We start from the raw sequence: 23,544 nt of genomic DNA, 5'->3' as shown, positions 1-23,544 counted from the left end.
GAAGTCGCCGTGAAAGAGTGTAAAACTTGTCAGCAGCATCGCAACTTACCTATGGCGGCACCACTACACCCATGGGAGTGGCCGAGTAGACCTTGGCAGAGACTTCATATAGACTATGCCGGACCTTTTATGGGGGCAATGTTTTTGATAATAATGGATGCTCATTCTAAATGGATGGATGCCTACCCAGTCAAAACACCCACTTCCACCATTACCATTGAATGCCTGAGGAAGAGTTTCAGTAGCCAAGGATTACCAGAGACTATTGTATCAGATAATGCTTCATGTTTCATGAGTGAAGAGTTCAAGGGTTTCCTGGAAAAAAATGGCATTGTACACGTCACATCAGCACCATACCATGCAGCTTCAAATGGCTGTGCTGAAAGGGCTGTCCAGACCTTTAAAGCGATGATGAAAAAGGCCGGAGACGGAAGTATGGCAGCCAAAGTATCAAGGGTGTTATTCAACTACCGCATTACACCCCAGTCTACCACGGGATTGTCCCCTGCCGAGATGTTGCAAGGACAGAGATTAAGATCCACATTGGATCTGGTGCATCCAAATATCCGAGCTAAGGTAGAGAGGATACAGTGGAGGCAAAAAGAACATCATGATCGAAGAAGGAGAGAGAGAAGTTTCCTGGAGGGAGATGCAGTGATGACGCGAAACTTCAGTTATGGACCTAAATGGATTCCAGGGTTCATTGTCAAGAGCACGGGTCCCCTGTCGTACCAGGTGAGGTTGAATGGAGGTTTCGTGGTGAGGAGACATGTGGACCAGATTCTGCGGAGTGTGCAGGAGAAGGACTCCATGGAACTGCAAGCCCCGGAAATGCCGTTAGTTTCGGGAGAAGGGCTCGCAGCGGGAGGAGGATCTCCGATCTTGGGGGCCGAGGGAGACCGCCGGGACTCGGAAGGAGAGGTTCCCGAGGACCCAACTGTTCCAGGGATGGACACACCGGTACCAGAGGTGGTAACTGTGACACCGGAGTCACCTAGGGTGGTACCATTGCGCCGTTCTAAGCGGGCACTGGTTAAACCTAGTTACTTGAAGGACTATCAGTGTTACAATTGCATGTCTAGCTTAACAGAGCAACCTAACTCGATTGTAGGGTAACTGTTTAATACTAGTCGGGTATTTAGAAATTAAGTGACTAGATGGATTGGTTTTGGCTTGCTCCTTGTTTTTCTTATGTAAGTAAGCGTATTTAATGCTTAAGAGGGGAGGAATGTAGTATCGGGCAAGTAATGCTGTTATTGTACTGTAGGGGCGCTCTGGGGAATTAGCGACATGTAGTGTTGGTTCTGTATTCTCTGGTAACTTGTTGTTTCCGGTGTATGTATGGCGATGGCGAAGTTGTGAACATGTAGCATGGGTGCGCACCTGGAGGCTCTTAATAAAGAAAGGCCTTACAACTCCATAACCGTGTGGTCTCCTTATTTCCCAGGATATAACATTCTATCAATTATATTTCCAGTTTCACTTGCATACTGATGAACTTATTGCAGCCATACCTGCAGACTTTCACTTGTTGCTTACACATTCTATTACTTTTAATCAATACACTGCAGTCTTCTGCTACATGCTACACTATAATATTTATTTACAAGTACTAGGTGGGGTTAATAACCTGCATGGTGGCACAGCTGTGCCAGCCTGTGGTCATATGCCCTTCGATTCATAGAACGGACACCTGCAGCTGTATACAAAACAGTTAATATTGGAATACACATCTCCATGGTATCAGCTAGTTGAATTTCTTACATACATAAGTAAAATGTCACTTACTCAGTAGTGGGGCGTTGGGCATATCCCGGGCCTCCTGGATCCATTGGGTCAACTGGTCTTCTTTACGTTGCTTCAGGTCCTCATGGTGGTGATGGACCTGCTCACCAGTACGTGGAATCCCAGTAGCACTAGTGAGATCATGAGCCAACTGGTCCCATGCCTCTGCCCTGTACGCTCCCCATGAGACCTGGCCCTGCATGAGTTGGGCCTCATGATGGTGAACTAGGAGCCAGACCATGTATCTGGACTCCTCAACGCCCCACCGCTGTGCTCGAAAGCAACATCCCTCCCCTACTCCACTCATTCTGCCTGCAGGTCTATTCTACAATCAGTTATGCTGTGTATTCCCGCCTATGGGGCTTATATATGCCGATTTTCCCGCACATTTCTATGATTGGCCATTTTGGAATTGTATCTACTTCACAGAAACTGCTTTATCATGCTCCATTTTGGATTATATCCTATATACATGCTATTTCTGCATGTCTAAGTACTGCTGTCATGGCTTAGTGGTTTAGTACCGTGACTCTAGTGCATGGTATCCTGGGTTCGAATCTGACTGCTAATTTTCATGACTGTCTAGAAATGAGTTGTGGACCTGTCAATCAAACAAGCCAAAAGCACTTTTAAGCACTTAAAACCAGATCTGCGCTCATTTGCACGGAGCTCACGCATGCACACCGCCGGTTAGCTTGTGGGCGCGATGCGCACCTCTGTTCAAACGGTGTGCGCTGGGTTAAACCTTAATTGGCTGGTAACACGCATGTTGAGCTAAGCACAGCTAGTTGCACACAGTTTGAGCCTGTTAAACCGGTGCTTAGCTATGGGCAAGCAATTTGCAGCCTTTGAAACACTACTCAGCTACGGGCACTCTGTCTCACAGCAGCTTAGCTATCAGTACATTTATAAGTATTTTTATTATTGTATTACTTGAAAATATATGCTCCATTTCATTCCATTTTACAAAAGCAAATATCTTTACATTTGTACAATACTGTCAGAGGCCTTTTTAGTGCTTATTTACCGAAAAAAAAAAAGGTTGTTGTGTGGGCTTGAACCTTGCGTGCCTGCTCTTAAGCCGACAACTCTACCGCTATGCTATTACTTCTTGGCTTACTTTGCATATTTAGTTCTTATATCCTTTTCCACTGATTGCTAACTGCAGTTGCGCTAGTAGCACACCCGCGCACACGAGCACACACAGTAGCAAACATTTACGGGATTTAAAAAAAATAAAACAGTTTTTATTTTCATTTTATAACATCTGTTCACTTTTTACATTGCTGGTCTGTGGGGGCATGTGTTGTGTAGTGTGTTTATTCACATTTCCATGGCCTCTCTCGTGGCTGTTTACTTTCAGCCATTCTAAACTTCCGGGGGCGTGTCCGCTTGCAGGGCTTTGCCTAAGGACATGCCCCCTACTGTCTTACACGGACCGTGTAAGAGTTACGGTGTGATTCAGCATGCCTCATGCACCTCATGCATATGCATGACATGCTGACATCACACCGTTTAACTGCAGCCTCCGTGTAAGAGTTATAACTCTTACACAGAGGCTTCCTGAATCTGGCCCTTAGTTCTGTATATTTAGTGTTATTGTGCTGTAACTCAGAGCAGATCTGAGTGTTGCCATTGAGATTCTTGACATAGGTATAGAATGCTTTGTGGTTGTCTTTAGAAGCAGTGGAAATTTTGTTTTCATAACTAGCTTTCAAGAATTTTATGAGGGATCTCAGCTTCTTACTGAGGCTGACCAGGGAGTTCCTCCAATTGTGGGATTTCACTCTTTTTTCCAACAGTTTCTTTCTTCTGATGTAGAGTTTGTTTATGGTAGAAGACCACCAGATTGGCTTCCTTTTTTTGGAGGATAGCATCTTGGTTCTGTTAGGGATAGCACGATCCATGCACATGTGTAAGTGCTTATAAGATGCATTTGTGTAGGATTCAGCAGTCGTACCTCTATTGTCTATCTGCATGGGTGTCGTGAAGTTTGCCACTTCTGTCTTAAGAAGCATGAAGTTGGCTTTGGAGAAATTTTTTACGGTTGTTTTCCTAATGGGAGGTGGAAGCGGGATGTGGATGTCTAGGTTGATTAGCTTGTGTTCAGATCAGACCATCGAGAAGCTGACCTCTGGTGTGGAACACCGGTCACCCATGTTGGTGATGACCAGGTCTAGGATATTGCTGCCCCTGGTGGGGGTGTGGATAAGTTGATCCAAGACATTGGAATTGATGATTTCCAGAAAATGTTGAGCAAAAGAGTTGGTACAGGAGTAGTTTTCCTAGTTAATGGTATGGTATGGTTAATGGTATGGTAGTTGAAATCACCCATTATTAGAGTGTTGGATTGTACCTTAATATTTTCCAGTATATGAAGAAAAGAGGAGTGGGAATCCTGGGGCGTGGTGGGGGGTATTTAGGAAGCTACAATCTGGATTGTGGTTTTGCCCAGTTAGATGAACTTGGATAATCTTCAATGCATTATGCTGAGCAACTAACTTGGAGGTGTGGATATCCTTAATGAATATGGACACGCCTCCACCTTTAGTGTTTCGGTCCGGGTTTGGTGGCCGAAAGGTGTGGTATGAATTATAGCCTGGTAATGCAGGGATGCTCTCTGCTGCTTTGAACCAGGTCTCTGTCACTGCACAGATGTCAATGTTCTCCATTTTAAGGAGTGCCTCGAGTGAGTGCATTTTGAGGTTAGACTTCTAGCATTGAGTAGCATTACCCTCAGATTTTGGTCGCTTGTACCTGTTACAGTGATGAATTTGTCTTGAACCTTGCCTGAAAAAGGAAGTGTGAATGGAATTCCTTTCTATACCTCGGATGTTTATACTTCTGAGATTGAAGGCATTATTTATGCTCTTATATGCCGTTGTGGTTTTAATTTACATTGGAGAGAGCAAAAGGAAATTTAAAGTTAGGCTACAAGAGCAAGTTAGAAATATTAAACAGGTTAGTAATGAAAGTCCCATTGTGCTTCATTTTTCACAGTTACACAATTCTGACTCTAATGGGTTAGAGGCAATTATTTTAGAAAAAATACCTATAGGGTTTTGTTCAGAAACTGCAAATAAAAGAAAACTATTGTATAATTTGGCTATTTTCATTTTTTAATTTAATACTTTATGTCCCTCAGGCCTTAAAGTGGATTGTAATTGGAAAGTACTTATTTAATTTGATTTGTACTTTAATTGGTTGCTATATAATTGATGGGTGATTTTATCAGTCTGATGAGCAATGGTTTTTTGTACACATTGAAGGCTTTTGCCAAGGTGCAAGAGAAAATAAAGTTTGTTTCTGCTTTATTTTTTGAGTGGTTTTTGCCAAAGGTTCTGCTGTTTTGTCATATTTTGTGGTTATATATTCTATACATTGCACAACTTCTTCACTTGTTGATGTATGTGTGGTGACACCCAGCAGGCACAGGAGGCTGTAAGTAAGTGCATTATCTACTGTTGCACCCTTACTTTTGGTCCTTTGACCAACATTATATATGTACCATAGTGCAGCTTTAATCACACAATCTGGGTATGTCGGGCAATACCAACCTACACACCCACACATATATACATTTATATATTTATATATATAACAGGGCTATATATATATATATATATATATATATATATATTTGTGTGTGAGTGTGTGTGTGCGTGTGTGCGTGTGTATGTAAATATATATATATATATATATATATATATATATATATATATATATATAGACAGATCTGGTTAATTTCTCCAAATTTCATGTCAACAAGACCAAATCACAGAAAGCCATTTCGCTGAAAACTCATTTCACCAAAAGTAGTAGTGCAGTGTATATGCCCTTTTCCTCACTGTAGTGCAATCCTGGAGTTAGAATATATAGTTTGGGAGGTGGGGGCACAAACCCCCCACATTGGGGGTGTGTGGGGGAGGCTTATCCCTCTACCTAGTCTGATTAAAAAGTACTTACTTACCCTCTTAACAGAAACTGCATAGTAAAAAACAAGCTAGGTGGGGGCTACGCCACCCACACCCCCAACTATATATTCTAACTCCAGGATCACACAACAGTGGGGAAAAGGGCATATACACTGCCACTACTATTTTCGGTGAAATTAAATTCTGTGAAATGAGTTTTGACGATTTGTTCTTTCGGCGATTTAGTCTCGCTGAAATAAAATTCAGAGAAATGTGCTTTAGACGAAATGAACCAGACCCATATATATGTATATATATATATATATATATATATATATATATATATATATATATACTCCACAAATTAATCCAGCACTCAAAACATATAATAATCCACAATCAGCAGAGTTTGAACTGTTTATTAAACAAAACAGCCCATAAATACACAGACCGGTGGACGGTTTCGCTCGCAGCGTCTTCAGTGTGCGAATGCTAGCTTAACTAACTGTATGTGCATGCCCAGTTGGAGTTTTGGCTAGTTATAAACTGACCCCAGCCCACCCCTAGCTGTCCAACAGTCCGGAATTTTGTGTATTGCACAGTATGACATCTGTCCCTGTTTCTGCACTGCTGCACTTCACTCACATTGACTAAGATTTTCTAAAGTTTTTTTATGTAATTAATATGTAGCAGCAGTTAAAATAGTATAGCACAAACAGACTCACAGTCTGTAAAACAGAAATTATAGATAACTGACATCCAAACAGGTAGATACTTCCAGACAAGAACCATGAACACCATCACACAAGATGATTGCCTTAGCCCTTTAAGCCACAGAAGCTGTTTGACAGACAGGGGGTCATTCATCACTCAGTCACCTGCATAAATAAGTACATTGTTTATTCCTTATTTGTCTAAGACATACAATGTAAGATCAATTTCTATAGCACTGTCTTGAAACTGAGTGAAATTCTCATATTCCATTGATGAGTTAATGTTCTAGCATTTACAAGGGAACACTGCTATGTTGGGGCTTGGGGAACAAATCCACATGTTCTGCTGGGATACATGACATTTAACCCAACTGTCTAACATTTTCCTTCCATGATGTACCAGTAATCTGTTGCAGTAAGCCTGCGTGAATATTCCATGCATGAAGTCTACTGAATAGAAATGGAAACATGTTAGTGGAATGGGTATCTGTAGTTCCTTGTGGATTTCATTTCTTTAGTCCCTTGTGGATTTCATTTATGTCCAACTAGCCCACTATAGTTACTTGCATAATGTACCTGGTCCATACGTACACTGACATATCATAATATTCCAGTAGACTACTGTGTGGGTTACAGACTTACCCTGCAAATGCAGCAGTTAGCAAAACTGTAGTTCAGGCCTCACTCTGTCTGATGCAAGCAGTACACAGCCAATGCAAGGATAGGTACAGGATGTGTGAGTTGCCTGGCATCAATTTTAATATCTATATGTGAGTAGGAGTAAGGCGTTAGTCCCTAGGTTATTAGGTTATCAGTGAATGTGCTTTGTGTTGTCTCTTAGCCAAAGCCAGGGTATACTGAGCATGCTTACTTCTGCCTACAGGGACATCAGCAGGGGGTTCTTCCTCCGAGTCCTCCTGTAGCTGTGGTGACTTCTGCACTGGTGTGGGAGGGTTGTGTATCTCTTCCCTTTGATGATCCTGCTGCAGCTCTTTCCATTGGATTAGATTGTGTAGCATAGCACATACTGTGAATATCAGTGCACACGTGGCTGTATTATACTGCAGGGCTGCATCAGATATAACAAGGCACTGGAACCATAACTTCACAAGCCCAAACACATGATTTGTGATGTTCCTAGTCCATGCATGTGCCTCATTATGGCATTCTTCCATGCGTGTATGTGCATTTTGAGGGGTGTCATCATTCACAGTTCCAGGGCATAGCCATCATCCCCCAGTAAATGGACCTGTGGGATGTCTCCCTTACAGACATCTAGTACAGCTGTGATGAGTGCCAGATATGGGGAGTCATGATAACTGCCAGGGTTGCCAGCACACACATGCAGGATAATCCCCTAGGCATTGCACATGACCTGGCATTTGATGGAGTGGTACTATTTGTGGATACTGTACATTGTACCCTGCTCACCAGGTGGTGCCTTGATGTGTACATGTGTGCAATCTATGGCACCCAGTACTTCAGGGTAGTGTGCTTCATGGTAGACGTGTTGCATATTGCTGGCCCTCACCTCAGGGATAAGAGGAAAAGATATGTGCTCACTGGTATGTAGAAGCATAGCCTCCAGGAACTGGTGGAGTATCCTGGATGCAAATGCCTTTGACACTCCCATCATATCGTCAGTAGGTCTTTGAAAAGTACCTGTAGCTAGTATCCTAATGGCTACACATCCCTTTGTCTCCATTGGGATGGGTTGCCCTCTGTTAGCTCTGGCTCTGATTTGAGTGTGGTAGAGCTCAGTTAGTTCTTGTAATATGTCCCTGTCCACCCTGTAGCACTCTACAATCTCCAGCTCATGTAGCTCCTGGAAGGTTACCTTGGATCTGAACACTCTTCGTCTTCTCGCCCTAGGAACAGTGCAGCACCAGCAGCATTGATTTCAGCATCTAGCACATACAGATATAGCAGACCTGCAGCAGCCCCTAACATTATCATTGTTCAAATTCACAAGTCTGTACTCCAATGGCCCAGAGTATTGAGGGAAAATCAGAATTTAGAGTGTATGCATATTTTATACAGCTCTGCTTTAGGACCACCATGTGTGATTGGCTAATTATGATGGAGTTGACCTGCCCAGAATATAATTAACATTATCCTACTCTAGTGCACTGTGCACTGCTATGCTGAGCACTGCACAGCATAGCTTACATAAAAGTCAAAAATAATTATTGAAGATATCCAGTTTTAATTGATGGTTGCTTATGTCATCACTGTCTCATGGGTAATCTATCCTCAGGAACACGATAAGCTATGTGGCACACCACGCAAACACACGTGGCTGGGAATAAAAAAATCCTAAAAATAATAAGACACACCCTGTAATATCAACCACATCCTCTGGGAATATCAACATTGTGTAGGAGCCTACATGAAGGGGATATCCGGACAGAGATACTCCTTTTATCAATTCAGGAAATCCACATCATTTGCATTCATATCTATACTGACAGCCTAGATACTACATGGATCATAGCCATGTGAGATTGGTGACAGCAAGTATGCACCATTTTATGGACCTGAAGCAAGGTTCTACAGTATATTTGTGGAAACCATATTAGAAATTTTATTTTCTTTCTTTTCTGTTAAGGAAGTTTGAACATTGCACAAACATGCTGAAATTATTAAAAAAAATATTTATTTCACATATTCCATTCCTTTTTCAGACATCCACAGTGTACCTTTTGCACATATATGTATGTGTTCTAACATTTTCTGGGGAGTTATGTCCATATTTGTGGAGCTTTACATCCCCTTCTGTCCATGTAGATTCCTGCACATGGAAATTTCCGCATATACTACGGACACTGACAGGGAGTCTACATGGATGCTGTTTTGCTTGTTGGATCACTCCACTGGAGTCATTTGCATAAGATTCAACTGTGTATGAAATAATTTGCATTCCACAGAACTTTCCCTGTTTGAATGTGCTTGTGCGCCTCTAAGCAACGTACTAAATCTTAAATTGTTTGCGCTCGTGTATGCAACCCCAAAAAATTTGTGTAAGCTTTACTGAATTCCCACCATAGTATTAGTCGGAAATGGCTATGTACAGTTTATCTATTGAGAAACATAATGAGTTAAAACCAGTATAATTTAAAAAATATGGCCAATAGAATTTATATGATGTAGCAAAATTAATGTTTTCAGTTGACATGAAAAGAGATGGTTAATTGATGAAGAATACTTAAACACAGAAACTGATCACCATAAAGTAAAACAAAAGGAGAGGTCTTTGGCCAACAGTACAAAGGTGATCATCAAGTAAGAAAAAAGAGTAAACATTATCAAAGGGCAGCACAGTCTTGTTATAGGATGAGAAATACTACAACGTGTGATTATCTGCCTTGCATTTTCCTTGACTTAGATGCAAGCAAAGTGCAGTAACAGCTAAATCTGCATTTATGGATTACGGAGTGTGTTTCAGAGCATTCACTCTTTTACCCACTGCATTGATTTTGTTATTAAAAGTACTTTTATCTGTGTTAGGAATTCTTCAAAGAGTACCTTGACCATGAAGATTCTTTAGAAATATATTATACCCCTGTCGTCTTTCAAAATGATTACAGTATAGTAACATTCGCTGGTCTCATTCAGTGACCTACTTGTAGGGTACAGCTTGTAACTGATGCAATAGATATTTTTTGTACAACAGAACATTTTATCTTATCCCTCTTATTCTGTCAGACATGCCTTGGCCTTTAGTTCAACTGCACATTTTAGTTTCTTGATCTTTGTGTATGCCTTGCATTGTGTTACTATAAAAGCTGAAAGAAGCCTTAAGATGCTAAATTTCCCCCTACCCTTCCCATCTGCTACACTGCTAAAAGCATATCTGTCCATCATAATTTTCCACTCTCCTGCTGACAAGTCATACAGCTGCAAGACATGCATTTGTGTATTAGTCTGTACATTTGTTCAAGGATATTTTTAATATATTTGAAGGAAAGCTACTGGAAACCCTGATGGATTTATTATGTTTGAAACATTATGCCACATGCAATTTGTTGCCTTTGACTAACTATGATCATCACTGTGTAATACTTTTTATAATGACACATGATACTGTAATTTATAAAAATCGTCTAAATTAGAAATAAAAGCTTTCCTAAATTTTATATACATATATATATATATATATATATATATATATATATATATATATATATATATATATCTAAATACACACACACACACACACACACACACACACACACACACACACATGCATATATAAACATAATAAACATGTTCTTGCAAAAATTAAATACCAGTATTATACACAAGTAACATTATCATTGTTTTTGCAATGCAATTAGATACATTTACCGGACAAGATGCATTTAAGTAGAAAAGCATGTGTTTTTGTTTTATACATATACTATATCCTATACATTATTTGCCCATCAGTTTCTTGTATAGACCACTAAAATATTTTTAAATGACTATCATTTCAAGAGTGTCACTCATTCCATGTATTAATTAATTAATTATTTTTAATACACATAGTTAATGTTGCTGTCAGTTTAGAATTGTCCATCTTACTGTGATGTGTACAAAACCTTAGTACATGTCATTTCTTTCACTGAAAAAAATATATATTAACAAGTCAGGTATGAAAATTAATAATTTTCTTTGTGATAGATAAGGCTTAGACCATTTTTATACTCTCTACATAATGATCCCTAGTATGACTACAATGATCACTTAAGGAAGGTTATGTAAATCTAGCCATGTTATTAGCATTACTATGTTTCAACCAGTCAGACTAAGTTATTGGCACATAGGGCTGGATTCCAAAACACATTAATATTGTGGCAATAAGATAAACTGGATGTTCCTGATATGCCTACTTCCTAAACAGTCTGTGGTACATAAGGAATCATACAGTTTTACACCAAATTGTAAGTGATATTTGTCCCTTGCTACCTTGAGAGTGGGGTTAAGTATAATTTGACATCATGTGCCAGTTTATAAATCTGTTATTCTGTGAAGTAACTGATAACAGTGGAACACTTTGGCGATGCCACTAGCTCCTTCTGCATGCCTGTAATAGACTGCAGGCATTGTATAGGGATGCTTATATGCCCACTGTTCTATATCTGATGAACTGGGTCACCACACCACATTGACACATACTTAATCGTAGGTGACTACATATGTGCACAGAAAGTGAAGTTGTACACTCTGGCACTCACATCAAACCAGTGGTGATTCTTAGCCATGGTTTTGAAGTCATGACATACAGATGGCACATTGGTGTTAGTAGAGTATGGACAGCATTACAGGCTGTACATCAGGAGTGGTCATTCATGAATTATGACATGAAAAGGCTATTATATTCATTAATTCTTTTGATGTCATCACCTTGTCTATCATGTAGTGTAACATATATGGACTGTTGATGCTGGCATTATCTAGTATATTGTCTTGGTGTATTTTACCATACTGTATTGATATTACTATGGGGATAGAACAGAAGATAGGGCTGTGGAAGTGAAGCATGATGACAGAAGCTCCCCTTCAGTGTTAACTCAGGCTTTTTGGAATCAGACCATTAATCAGAAAGCTCATTAAGTCCAAAGTAATGCATACATGCCTAGTATTAGTTGAAATACATGCCTAGTATTAGTTTAAATTAGGGGTAAGTATATATAAATTGATGAAGCATTCCTACTTTGTTAATGAGAAATGCTATATGCATTGTACTGGCCTTTAATGTTCTGTAAGTGCAATGCAGTCTGTGATGTTATAAAACAGATTTTTAATTTGAACAGTCCCTGTGGGTCAACACATTGCATTCATTATTTAAAGATATTGAGAAAAGTATTCTGTAAATATTCTGGGAATGCTAAGGATTTGGTTTGTTGACCCCATAGTATGGAAGGATAAAGCCTTAAGTGTGACCCTTATAATCCAAGACTGACTAATCACCCAGAAACTGAACGAGCCATATACAGATGGTAGAATTGAATATCTGATGCCAACTCATCCTTTCTGGGGGAAGGAAGCAGTCCAGCCCTTTGCAGTGGCAGCATATACTGGATAAAGATTAGCATGGCATTCAGCATGAGGTCTGGGGACAAAGCTTTTGGTGATACAGTACCCTTCATCGGGCATGTGTTGGAATGCATACTTCCACAGGGAAGGGGAGAGCAGGTCCTTCTGTCAATGAGTGTTTATGCTAAATTCCAGGAGAAACATCAGTGAAACATCAGTGCTCAGGGCTAATAGACATAATGGTAATATCTGCCTTTAAGGTCTGCATAATACATACATACATACTTAAATAAATAAATAAATAAATAAATAAATAAATAAATAAATAAAACTGGCATTGCCTAATAATGGCTATACAAGATTTCCTAAAAACTGGGAAGATCACGGAGAGTTGCCAGTTGGCAAGCAAAAGGGATTAAAAAGACATTAAAAAAGAATAAAGGTTAAACTTGTTTTGTAGATTAATTATGTATTTTACAGAAATGTTTACAAATGCATATTTTTTTCTGCTTTTGCCATTCTGTTTTTTCAGTTAGAAACAGGGACTATGAATCATGTGCAAGTTTCCAAATTTAAATGAATGCATGAGCTCAGGGACTGTCATGACTGAATAGTATTAAGCAGTAGTAAGTCAGAAGAAAATGAGATATGTGGTGTTTAAATTAGGAGTCAGGACATTGCACTACAAAACAGGGCTATCTGTTTACATCTTTTATTAGCTTCTCTCACTATGCTTGTCATTCACAACTATGACTGTAAACAAGAATCATTATACAGATCATTTTTGGATCCCACATATCTGTTCCTAGAGATATTAAAAACTATTTGAGTGAGAGCATATTTTAACAATATTTAAACTGTTCCATACATTAGCACTCAACCTTTAATATTATAATAAATCACTTTTCCACATACTGTCAAAATTCACTTCACAAATGTGCATTTCACATGACCTTAGTTTAACATTCTTCCAAATAAATAAGACATTACAGATTCTAATATGTTTTTGCAAATGCTTGTCAGATGCATATTACAAAGATAGCTGTCAGCTTTACCTTTCATGTATTTTTTAGTGTTGCCAATGAGTAGTGATGGTTGATGTCACATCATAATGCTTTTAGTCTGAGTATTTGCTTTGTACCTATAGCCTGAACAGATATTTTGAAAGTTAGGATTTTTTTTTTTGGTTTTCTTATGGAAAGTCTGCTTTCTGTCATATATTTCTTCAAATGAAACAAAGTTCTTTTTCAAGCAGTATCCTAAGGTGCAGCCTGAGGTTAACAATCCTCAAACGCTGTTCTGCATCCTTTTTGTTTAATATTATATAAGAGAGATACCTGGAGGTATATTTTCAGCACTTACAACACAAAAGATAAGGGAAATGGCATTTTTGCTTAGAGGGTATAATGTGTTGGCAAAGATAAATAACAGAAAAATGTACATTTCTAGACTGCATACATGCATGTAGAAAACCTTGCTTTATACTGTTTTACTATAGCAATGCTACTTTTTACATATGAAAAACAATGCTCACCCTTTAAAATAAATAAAATGCTACCTTGCTTGCATTTTACAAATTAACATAAAATCAGAAATTTAAAGTGCTTTCCATATTTGTAGTGAGATGTGTTTCGATGTCTCTGAAAGTAAATCTGTTGTAGTCATCCATTTTATATTCCATAGCCACCATGCAGGGATTTCAATGTCATCATTCCTAAAGAAGGCTTTTTCATGATGCCTTGAGAAGTATTTATTCAGGCTAATTAGGAACTTACAGTGATAACTTGGGCAGATTGTGGTTCAGCACTGTTGGCAAGCTGTGTAGAAGAAAACTGATTAAGAAAATATAAAGTATTATCACCTGAATAGAATGCACTACAGAGAAAATAAACTGTGATTCTGGATAATAGTGAACCAGCTTCAAGTTAGAAAACAGATGTCTCATGTAAATGTCAGGACATGTATAAAATATATATATATATATATATATATATATATATATGTGTGTGTGTGTGTGTGTGTGTGTGTGTGTGTGTGTGTGCGTGTGTGTATACATATATATGTATGTATGCATATATACATATATGTATTTTTTCTAAGTCAGTTTTGCTTTTCTGCCTGCAAACATCAGTTTCCCTACCTTAGACCTCAGTTCTGTAGATTCTGTGAACAGTAGAGGCCCTCCTGCTGCACAAGGTAATAGTCAGCCAGAGGGAATCTTCATACAGCAGGAATGAAGGTTCTTTGTGCCCTACTCTGCATCTAAATTCAACTTTCTCTAAGGATGAGACATATCCTTGTCCTAGTGACCTGACTGACTGGCTTCATATCCCTAGACTGTGTCCATCTGACTTGGTTAGTGATGGATCCTAATCATCTCTAGGCTGGAGAATAACTCACACATCTACCACACTTAAGTGACATCATTTAGAGCGGAGGGACATTTTCTGTGACCTCATCTCCTCCACTATGTGGCTGATTTGAGCTTTTGTATATTGAAGATGGCTTAGAATGCCTTCAATATTTGTGTACCTTCAGGTTACCTCAGAGCAGTTCATTAGCATCAAGGACATTATAAAGAAATGTTAGGTACCCCACGACAATCGAAGCAAACCTTTTAAAGTCAGTTAAGAAATGTACTTCTTTATTCCAACAAAAAAGTAAGTGCTTTCGCGTCTCCAAGGATGCTTCATCAGACTTTAAAACAGTTACAAAAAATTCAAAATCCCTTTAAATACCATTTTCTTTTTAGCATAAGCCAATGAGGAGGCTAATAAAAATCACATGATAAGCACTCTTGTAAAATTTCCTACTAAACTAATGCTTTGCTTAACCAACCTAGAAAATATCTATATATATATATATATATATATATATATATATATATATATATATATAAAGTATATATATAGAACAACATATGAACAAACATATGAAAAAACATATAGAAAACACCTTTATAATCCAACAATAGCATGTATATATATAAATAAATGTGTTTGTTCCTATATATACTCTATGTAGTTCCTAAAGTTTGTAATTAGTGACTTAAGAATATCAATAACTACGCTAGATGTTAAATATCATATGCTTCATATACACTTATGCTGATATACCACTGGAGAAAATGTATTCCTATACTTCTAAAAAAGGTTGTTGTACTTCTAAAAAATGTTTACGCCTCTGAAAGTTAGTGCTTCAAGGGTCGATCTAACAGGAAAGGCTTCAATGAAACCCTATCATTCAGGCCATGTCCTTTGTCAGCCTGTAACCTAATTATCCACTTCCCTTCCTCTTTTTCTGTGTAATTGCCAATGTTTCCTAATGTTTCTGTGGCATGTATAAGTTCTAAAACCAAAAACTTAAAACTATGTGTTGTATCATTCCATAGGACATGGTTAGCTAAAGCATTACCGTCATTTTCCCTACTGATTGCATAAACATGTTCCCTTATTCTTTCTCTAAGTGTCCTATTTGTCTGTCCAACATAGAAAACACTGCATTTCTGGCATATGGCTGAATATACCACATTCCTGGATCTGCAGTCAGCATAATGGTTAATTTCATATTTAACATGTGTGTCCGGATGTTCAAAAACATTTTTATTCAAAATGAAATTGCACTGATTACAGTTATGACAAGCAAAAGTTCCTTTCCTAGAGGAAAGTGGTCCCTTCTTAACATTATGTTCGTAGCATAGCATCCTTTTCAGTGATTTAGTATTTTTATAACTAAAACTCTGATGTGTGCCTACTAATCCTTTTATTTCCTCATCCAGTAATAATATTCCCCAATTTCCCTTAATTACTTCTGTTATGGTGTTATTATTGTTGGTATAGGGAATAACCAATCTCTTCATTTTATAATTGTCTTTCCTTTTTGTTACATGAGAATAATTATTCCTACTAATATATGGTTGTCCACCTTTTTCTCGTTCAACTTCCTGTAGAAACCTAAGGTCTTTTTTGTGATATCCCCTTTCTACAAAATCTTTCTGTATTTTATTAATAGCTTCACTGTACAGTACATCATCACTAGTTAGCTGATTATATCTTATTGCTTGATTTTTCACTACATTTCTATGTACACGTGGTGGATGCATGTTATTTCAATGTAGAAGGGCATTCCTTCTGCAAGGTTTCTTATAAACTTCTGTGCTTATAATTCCATGTTCTTTCTTAAGTAGTACATCCAGAAATTCTATCCTATTCTGAGATTTCTCACTTGTTAATGTTAGAAAAGCAGTAGTGCCATTTATATAAGTAATAAAATCATCCAAAACATCTAGGTCACCTCCCCAAACAACAAAAGCATCATCCACAAATCTCTTGTAATATTTTACATATTTTGAAAATAGTATATGTTCAAAAATATAGGTGTGTTCCCAATATGCCAACACCAGGTTTGCATAAGAGTTGGCACATGGTGTGCCCATTGCTACTCCAGTTACTTGTAAAAAATAATCTCCCTCAAAAGTGAAAACATTGTTGTTCAGGACCAAATCCATCAACCTAGTAATTCTAATAATCTGACTGTTTTTCAATCCCTTCTGAATTAAATATAATCTTAGAAAATATATACCGATGTCATTGGGTATACTAGTGAATAACGATTTAACGTCTAAGGTTACCATATAGTCTGAATCTTTCAGACCACCATTTGCATTAAATGATGCTAGAGTCTCTAAAAACTGTTGTGTATCTCTTAGAATCGAAGAAGTTGAATCTATTATTGGCCTCTGCTGTTTCTCTAAATAAACAGATATACTCTCTGTTAGCCAACCTTTTCCCGAAACTATTGGTCTAATAGGTAGATTATCTAGCATTTTATGTATTTTTGGAAGACCCCTGAAAGTAGGAATAAGAGATTTCTCTATCAGGAAATATTTATACAGGTTAATATCAATGACACCACACATTAACATATCATAGAGATCTGCATGCACAACTTTAATAATCTTGTTAAGTTCTGTTGTCATTAAACTTCTATAAGTTGTTTGATCTGATAGCATGGTACTAATACAATTCTATAATATTCACTATCTAGTAATACAATTGCTCCTCCTTTATCAGCAGATCGTATGACTATCACATCATTGTGTTGTAATTTATTCATTGCCAATCTTTCATCTGTGTTTAAATTAAAAAACTCAGGTTTCAAATTATTTTTCCTTTCTTGAAAGAGTGTAAACAATTCATTCATGCATCCTCCTTCAAAACTATCCAAAAGTGGATGCAAACTAGGTGTAAATGCTGAGTTTTTTTTAAATTAAATGCATGGTTAACATCTAATGAATCGGTTCCATACTGCATTCCTAGTGCTAAATTTCTAGTGAAACATTTTATGTCTATTACTAAATCACTTACATCTACACATTGCGAGGGAATAAATGAAAGTCCCTTATTTAAAACTGATATCTCAGATAAACTTATTACACACTGTGATAAATTCACTATCAAGTCCTCTATATGGGTTTCAGCATCTTTTTCTGGAACTTGAATTGTTCTTCTGATGTCTTTCTCTTCCTCCCTTTGAAATGTGGACTCCATGACTGTCGACTGGCTGCACGGAATGGTAATGGAAAATGGAGTTCTGTATCCATCTCATTCACCTGCTGAGATGTATGCTCTACTGTCGAGTGAGTTTTCCTTCGTGCAACCGGTTCTCGTATCGTATTTGAACTAATTCCTGTATCTAGTGGCAAACGCACCTCTTCATGTCGTTGGTTATACACTCCCCTGGGTGGAAATGATGTCATCTCCTCGGAAGTAGTAGGAACATTGGAACTGGAATGCTCCATGGGTATCTGCAAGGTGCTGCATTGTCGGTCGAGTGGATTCCCTCGGCCAGGAAAAAAACATTCCCCCTCATAAAATCAAGACAATCTCTTTCTAATTTCTTCTTTTTTGCTTGTAATAGTCTACTGTCCATAAGTGATAAAGAAGTCGCTAGGTCTATGAGAAATTCTTCTTTCTGAATATTTGTCAACATTTGAGTTAACTGTTGATCTAAATATGAGCCTCTTTGATAAGCTCTTCCTCAATAGCATTATACTGTTCAATTAGAAGCTTCATATAACTATTACTTGTCTCCAAATTCAATTGTTGCCACTTGGAGAGTAACTGTGGATATGTGGAGCCAAATGTTGGCATCTTTAGGATACGAAGACCTCTCAGAACTATCATAAAAGAAATACAGGCTTCCGTATGCTTCTTTTGCCATTGGACATTCTTGCTTTTAACTAGAATGTCCTCTGATTTTCTCATTGTCTGTAAAGCGTTAACTTCAATTGTCTGACCTTTATGTTTCATTGCTGTTCTTGCCAAATCAGCATAAGATAGCCTTAATAATGGATTACCTTCTGTTTGCAAAAGTTGTTTAAAATCTTCAGTTTCAGCATTAGTACCAGGAGTTCCATTTGAATTCAGTCGAGTTTCTTCTGTCATGTCCCCTGATGTAGACAAATCAATTCCAATATATAAAAAAGAGAAAACACTGCAGGGGTAAAGTACCTCCAAACAAAACACTTTGTGAAGAAGCTTATAAAGAAATGGTAGGTACCCACGACAATCGAAGCAAACCTCTTAAAGTCAGTTAAGAAATGTACTTCTTTATTCCAACAAAAAAGTAAGCGCTTTCGCGTCTCCAAGGACACTTCATCAGACTTTAAAACAGTTACAAAAAAATAAAAATCCCATTAAATACCATTTTATTTTTAGCATAAGCCAATGAGGAGGCTAATAAAAATCACATGATACGCACTCTTGTAAAATTTCCTACTAAACTAATGCTTTGGTTAACCAACCTAGAAAATATATATATAAAATATATATATATATATATAAAACACACATATATATATATATATATATATATATATATATATATATATATATATATATATGTATAAAGTATATAGAACAACATATGAAAAAACATATAAAAAATAATTAAATATAATCTTAGAAAATCTATACCGATGTCATTGGGTATACTAGTGAATAAGGTTACCATATAGTCTGAATCTTTCAGACCACCATTTGCATTAAATGGTGCTAGAGTCTCTAAGAACTGTTGTGTATCTCTTAGAATCGAAGAAGATGAATCTATTATTGGCCTTAGCTGTTTCTCTAGATAAATAAATATACTCTCTGTTAGCCAACCTTTTCCCAAAACTATTGGTCTAATTGGTGGATTATCTAGCATTTTATGTATTTTTGGAAGGCCCCTGAAAGTAGGAACAAGAGATTTCTCTATCAGGAAATATTTATACAGGTTACTATCAATGACACCACACATTAACATATCATAGAGATCTGCATGCACAACTTTAATAATCTTGTTAAGTTCTGTTGTCATTAAACTTCTGTAAGTTGTTTGATCTGATAGCATGGTACTAATACTAGTTCTGTAATATTCACTATCTAGTAATACAATTGCTCCTCCTTTATCAGCAGGTCGTATGACTATCACATCATTATGTTGTAATTTATTCACTGCCAATCTTTCATCTGTGTTTAAATTAAAAAACTCAGGTTTCAAATTATTTTTCCTTTCTTGAAAGAGTGTAAACAAATCATTCATGCATGCTCTTTCAAAACTATTCAAAAGTGGATGCAAACAAGGTGTAAATGCTGTGGGTTTTTTAAAATTAAATGCATGGTTAACATCAAATGAATCTGTTCCATACTGCATTCCTAGTGCTACATTTCTAGTGAAACATGTTATGTCTATTATTAAATCACTTACATCTACACATTGTGTGGGAATAAATGAAAGTCCCATATTTAAAACTGATATCTCAGATAAACTTAGTACATACTGTGATAAATTCACTATAAAGTCCTCTGTATTGGTTTCACCATCTTTTTCTGGAACTCGAATTGTTCTTCTGATGTCTTTCTCTTCCTCCCTTTGAAATGTGGACTCCATGATTGTCGACTGGCTGCAGAGAATGGTAACGGAAAATGGAGTTCCGTATCCATCTCATTCGCCTGCTGAGATGTATGCTCTACTGTCGAGTAAGTTTTCCTTCATACAACCGGTTCTTGTATCGTATTTGAACTAATTCCTGTATCTAGTGGCAAATGCGCCTCTTCATGCCGCTGGTTATCTGCTCCTCTGGGCGGAAATGATGTCATCTCCTCGGAAGTAGTAGGAACATTGAAGCTGGTACGCTCCGTGGGTATCTGCAAGGTGCTGCCTTGTGTAACCACATCTCTCGGTCGGGTGGATTCCCTCGGCCAGGAAAAAACATTCCCCCTCGTAAAATCAAGACAATCTCTTTCTAATTTCTTCTTTTTTGCTTGTAATACTCTACTGTCCATAAGTGATAAAGAAGTCGCTTGGTCTATGAGAAATTCTTCTTTCTGAGTATTTGTCAACATTTGAGTTAACTGTTGATCTAGAATATGAGCCTCGTTAATAAGCTCTTCCTCAATAGCATTATACTATTCTATTAGAAGCTTCATATAACTATTACTTGTCTCCAAATTCAATTGTTGCCACTTGGAGAGTAACTGTGGATATGTGGAGCCAAATGTTGGCATCTTTAGGATACGAAGACCTCTCGGAACTATCTTAAAAGAAATACAGGCTTCCATATGCTTCTTTTGCCATTGGACATTCTTGCTTTTAACTAGAATGTCCTCTAATTTTCTCATTGTCTGTAAAGCATTAACTTCAATTGTCTGACCTTTATGTTTCATTGCTGTTCTTGCCAAATCAGCATAAGATAGCCTTAATAATTGATTACCTTCAGTTTGCAAAAGTTGTTTAAAATTTTTAGTTTCAGCATTAGTACCAGCAGTTCCATTTGAATTCAGTTTGGGTTTCTTCTGTCATGTCCCCTGATGTAGACAAATCAATTCCAATATATAAAAAAGAGAAAACACTGCAGGGGTAAAGTACCTCCAAACAAATCACTTTGTGAAGAAGCTTATAAAGAAATAGTAGGTACCCCATGACAATTGAAGCAAACCTCTTAAAGTCAGTTAAAAAATGTACTTCTTTATTCCAACAAAAAAGTAAGCGCTTTCGCGTCTCCAATGACACTTCATCAGACTTTAAAACAGTTACAAAAAATTCAAAATCCCTTTAAATACCATTTTCTTTTTAGCATAAGCCAATGAGGAGGCTAATAAAAATCACATGATAAGCACTCTTGTAAAATTTCCTACTAAACTAATGCTTTGCTTAACCAACCTAGAAAATATATATAAAAAACATATACATATATATATATATATATATATATATATATATATATATATATATATATATATATATATATATATATATATAAAGTATATATATAGAACAACATATAAAAAAACATATAAAAAACACCTTTATAATCCAACAATAGCATGTATATATGTATATATATATATATATATATATATATATATATATATATATATATATATATATAAATAAATAAATGTGTTTGTTCCTATATATACTCTATGTAGTTCCTAAAATGTGTAATTAGTGACTTAAGAACATCAATAACTAGGCTAGATATTAAATATCATATGCTTCATATACACTTATGCTGATATACCACTGGAGAAAATGTATTCCTATACATCTAAAAAATGTTGTTGTACTTCTAAAAATGTTTACGTCTCTGAAAGTTAGTGCTTCAAAGGTCGATCTAACAGAAAAGGCTTCAATGAAACTTTATTATTCAGGCCATGTCCTTTGTCAGCCTGCAACCTAATTATCCACTTCCCTTCCTCTTTTTCTGTGTAATTGCCTATGTTTCCTAATCTTTCTGTGGCATGTATAAGTTCTAAAACCAAAAACTTAAAACTATGTGTTGTATCATTCCATGGGACATGTTTAGCTAAAGCATTACCTTCATTTTCCCTACTGATTGCATAAACATGTTCCCTTATTCTTTCTCTAAGTGTCCTATTTGTCTTTCCAACATAGAAACCACTGCATTTCTGGCATATGGCTAAATATACCACATTCCTGGATCTGCAGTAAGCTTAATGGTTAATTTCATATTTAACATGTTCGTCCGGATGTTCAAAAACATTTTTATTCAAAATGAGATTGCACTGATTACAGTTATGACAAGCAAAAGTTCCTTTCCTAGAGGAAAGTGGTCCCTTCTTAACATTATGTTCATAGCATAGCATCCTTTTCAGTGATTTAGTATTTACATCATTTAGAGCAGTGGGACATTTTCTGTGACCTCATCTCCTCCACTATTTGGCTTATTTGAGCTTAATATATTCAAGAGGGCTTAGAATGCCTTCAATATTTCTGTAGCTTCAGGTTACCTCAGAGCAATTCATTAACACCAAGGACATGTCTTAGCTGTGCTATGGCACCGGCAGGTCTGTGCTTGTTGGTAGTGATCACAGCATACTGATATAATCTTTCTTAACCATGGGTTGTGTAAACAAACAATAGCTGCCCACTCTCATATCCTTATTTATTTGTTCAGTTCCTAGGATCACTAATCAAACCCAAGCTGGCTAAGAAGAATGAAGGCTTCATCCTTCTGTGACATGTTGCTATGCAAAAATTCCATCTTTAATCTATCTATTTATTTATATTTCCATAACAGGGTAGCTTTATTGGGATAGTTCATTTTCAGCGGATGTCTTAAAAGGATATATTTAGTAAAGAGTTACATAATGAGGTGCCAAAAATCATGAAGTCATGCAAACATAAAAGTTAACTTGCATTATAATGTTTGACCATGACATAAGGATTCCAAGCAAAAAGTACAGTGCACAACTACATACGCATTTTTAAAACTAGCATACTGTACAAATTCCAGTACGATGCATGTGAAATCAGGCCAAGGCAATCTTGGAGTAAAGAGCCAGTAGAATTATATTGACTGGAGATGGTTATCCAATGGAAAAGAATGGAAGGGGAAGAGCTAATCACCCACATGGGAAGCAGGAATGTGTAGCCTGTAGAAAGCTGCCAGATAGCTGTTTCTGTGTAATCTCAAAACTTGTATCCTTGCCCACTGTGTCATGTTCCCAAAGTTTACAAGAAGAATGCTGTATTGTAGCTTGACAGGTGTACTAGAACTACATATTCGCCAAGTAAACAGAATGCATTTCTTTCAATTTTTCAATTCA

This window comes from Protopterus annectens, chromosome 3.part0, assembly GCF_019279795.1.
Source record: "Protopterus annectens isolate FY-2018-M chromosome 3.part0, PAN1.0, whole genome shotgun sequence".
Lineage (NCBI taxonomy): Eukaryota > Metazoa > Chordata > Ceratodontiformes > Protopteridae > Protopterus > Protopterus annectens.
This window is presented reverse-complemented; position numbering follows the sequence as displayed.